Here is a 3,633-nt window from a genome sequence, read left to right on the forward strand (position 1 = left end):
AGCGTGCACAAATTTGATGCTGATCGGTCCAGCGGTTTGCGAGATTAAACCTGGACGGACAAACAGACAGACAGACCCATTTCAGAAACTGAGCAATCAGGGGCAGTAGACCCCTCTGGTTTGAAAGACCGTGCTCACTGGACTTGGAAAACAGAAGCTGAGAGGATGAGTAATGTCAATTATCTTGCTCAATAATATTTCTTTGGGGTACAATTGCATAGCTAAAGTAGGGCAGTGAAAAGCCCACTACTGCAACGAGAGTCACTGACTGACAGACAGACAGACAGACAGACAGACAGACAGACAGACAGACAGACAGACAGACAGACAGACAGACAGACAGACAGTCATATGTAACAGTTAGTAGTGTAATGTATCTCTGTGATAGGACTCTGTCAACTTAAATGGAAGGTGACATGACAAGATATGCACCACGGATTCTGTGTGAAGCTTCCTGAGACATATAAATATGCACAAATAAGCATACACATACAGTACATACAATGCTTAAATAGCATGTGTACGTATGTTACATAATCACCTAATCACAATTATGTGAGATAAGTCCATTGATTCCGATGATGACGCTGCTCTACTTGAAATGGGTTATTGTGGGGTGTTGTGTTTCTGCAATGCACGACCTGCATGGTTTGCCACATGAGGGGCAGATGTGCACATGAGAGGTGGGCCCCTGCAGCATGCTGAACTCTCTGTGCACGGATGTTTTCTTCTCTCTCGAGTTGTGTGATGCTCTGGTGACTGATGGAACGCCAGGTGTGGCGCTTCAGGTTTCTTTTGGTTTGTTTTGATGTGGCCCTTGTAGCATGTACGCTTCCACTACCCTACCTTTAACTTACACTACCCGGATTTTTTTTTAAATAAATAAATGTCCCCTTTATTTTTGCCTCTGGGGCACCACCTCCTTTGTTGTGTAGAAAAATGCCCTTGGTTTGGCTCCTCCCCTGTCTTAGTCCACTACCTCCCAGGTGCTTCTGTGTTTATTCCTACTAACAACAACACTACATGTTCAAGGCAGTGGTGCTGAAATTTTACTAACTCTCTTTCTTAACCCTAATAATGCTCCTTGAGAAGTGAAGACCACCAAATTCCATTAACCTGTTTGTTGACAATGTTGGCAGCCTGGCAGTTATCATTAAAGGACAACTTTGTTTTTTTACAACCAAGGTTTATTTTTACAGTGGGCGGGGGCATTCTGTCCGGCAGTGTTGGGAAAGTTCACTTAAAATATGAACTAGTTCAAAGTTCAGTTCACAACTTTTAAAATGAACTAGTTCAAAGTTCAGTTCATAATTCAAAATTTTGAACTAAAGTTCATGGTTCAAAAAATGAACTAGTTCAGTTCTTTTTCGTTCTTTTTTTTCAATATATATTAGTGCTGTCAGGCGATTAAAATTTTTAATCGCGATTAATCGCATGATTTGTGTAGTTAATCGCGCGATTAATCGCATATTAATCACATATTTTTTATTGGCTCAAACTTGAATGATGAACTGAAAAGCAGTGCATTGTATTGTATATGGAGCAGGATGCATCCAATAGCCTATATTATTTATTATTATTACTATACTTTTATTATTTATCCAATACATTATAAAAAACAATGTTATTTATTTAATTTTGTATCCTCTCTGGTGTACATACACAAAGCACCCTATATTTATTATTTCCAGTGGTGTAAAGTAACTAAGCACATTTATTCAAGTACTTTACTTAAGTAAAATTTTGAGGTACTTTTACTTTACTAGAGTATTAGCAGTTTTCAGTACTTACTTACTTCTACTCTACATCTCAGAGGCAAATATTGTACTTATTTTAAATTATTTGAAAACTTGAGTTACTAGTTACTTTGTAGATTTTACAAATACATGAATCACTTCAGCCCTATTTAAGTTTTGGCTATTGGAAAATAGCCGATCTACAAGCTCACAACAGGTCACGGTGCGACACAGTGAGCTTGTAGATCTGCTATTTTCTGAAGATTTTCATTCATCTTGGGGGGGGTTGGGGGCTTGTCAAAGTGAGTGTATGACACTGTTAACATCAAAAGCCAGGTGCAGAAGTCCACTTTTAATGCCAAAATAAAGTCGGGTCGGACGTCCAGACGACAATATGACGTTCATTCAGAGGTTCGGGGGCCGGGGCTACCGTCCTAAAGTCGTCTGTAGGCTACGGTGCTACGACGCATCAGCCACGGACTTGTTGTTGTGACATCCCAAACTCATTTCGCCGTTCCGCGGTGTTTACTTATTAATTCAGCCCAGCTTCGAGTTAATTTTGTCGGCAGTGAAGCCAAGGAAACAACACCGATACTTTGGAAGAGACACAAGTCAACTTCCAAATGCTTGTGGCAGGGAAATGAGCTTCGCAGAGCGGATAAAGTGTCAGCTCTTTGCCCTGGCCGAGTGGCCGTAACTGCTCACTAGCTGTCGCTGCAATGAGACTGTTCACTCGGACTCCGCGCTGCGCATATGAATGTGAGACGCCGCCTTGATTTTCTCTTTTTTGGCTGATGGTGCGTTCAAGACGGATGATAGGATGAAATACAACATGACAAACCGATGTAACCATGGAAATTTGGGACACTCTTGAACGAAGTTAAACTGTGAGAGAACGCCGTTCACAAACGCCAGAATGAACGCGTTTACGATAACGTTCATCTAGCGGATATACAGTACGTTCAGTTCACGTTCGCCCAAAATATGAACGAGTTCATGAACGATCGTTCATTGAACGCGTTCAGGCACAACACTGCTGTCCGGTGGCTAAATATGTATTTTTTACACAATAAAAAAGGTACGGTGGTCTTTGATGGCCAGATGTGAGTTATTGAGGGCTAGAAAAGCTACTGTAAAAAATAAATATTACCCACCGGACAGAATGCCCCCACCAACTGTAAAAAAGATCGCGAAAATTGCTAAAACTATAGAAAGCAGTAAGTTTAAATATTTTAACACTCATCTTTTATTTACTTTAATTACAATCTAAAACATAAACCTTGGTTGTAAAAAAACAAAGTTGTCGTTTAAGCAGGCCTCTAGGCATCTGCGTGTGTATTTTGATTAGGACCTCTGTTTTGAGGATAAAGTAAATAGTGCTATTCAGGCTATTTCCAACTCAAAAAGACATCAAAGCATTGTCTGACGATTATTTACTGAGTGTTGTACCGTACATGCTTTCCGTGCTTGGGCTATTTCAGTGTCTTCTATTCTGGTGTTATGCTGCGTTCGCACTCCGCCATTCATTTTCAATGGAAGCCAGCGACATGAATATACAAGCTGATGTTCGACACTTGTAGCTTTTGATGCTCGTTACAAAGCTAGAAAATAAAGTTCAGCCTGCTTCAACTTCACACCAGAAGCTACAAAGCTACAAAGCGTGCAAGTGTCCTTTAACCATTTTCACTCACCTTCTCTCTCCAAAAACTTCTGCTTGTAATACAAACTGTTGCGCAAAAGGTTTATTATTATTATTATATCAAAATGTCCTCACATTGCATAATGTCCTTAAACCCCTCACAAGGGAAGAAGTAAAGACGCACACAAACACACACGCGCGTACGTACGCATATACGTGCGCACACACAGCACATGGTGGAGCCTTCACTCAGCTTTG

Source organism: Gymnoscopelus microlampas (genome assembly GCF_963454915.1).
Source record: "Gymnoscopelus microlampas genome assembly, chromosome: 5".
Lineage (NCBI taxonomy): Eukaryota > Metazoa > Chordata > Actinopteri > Myctophiformes > Myctophidae > Gymnoscopelus > Gymnoscopelus microlampas.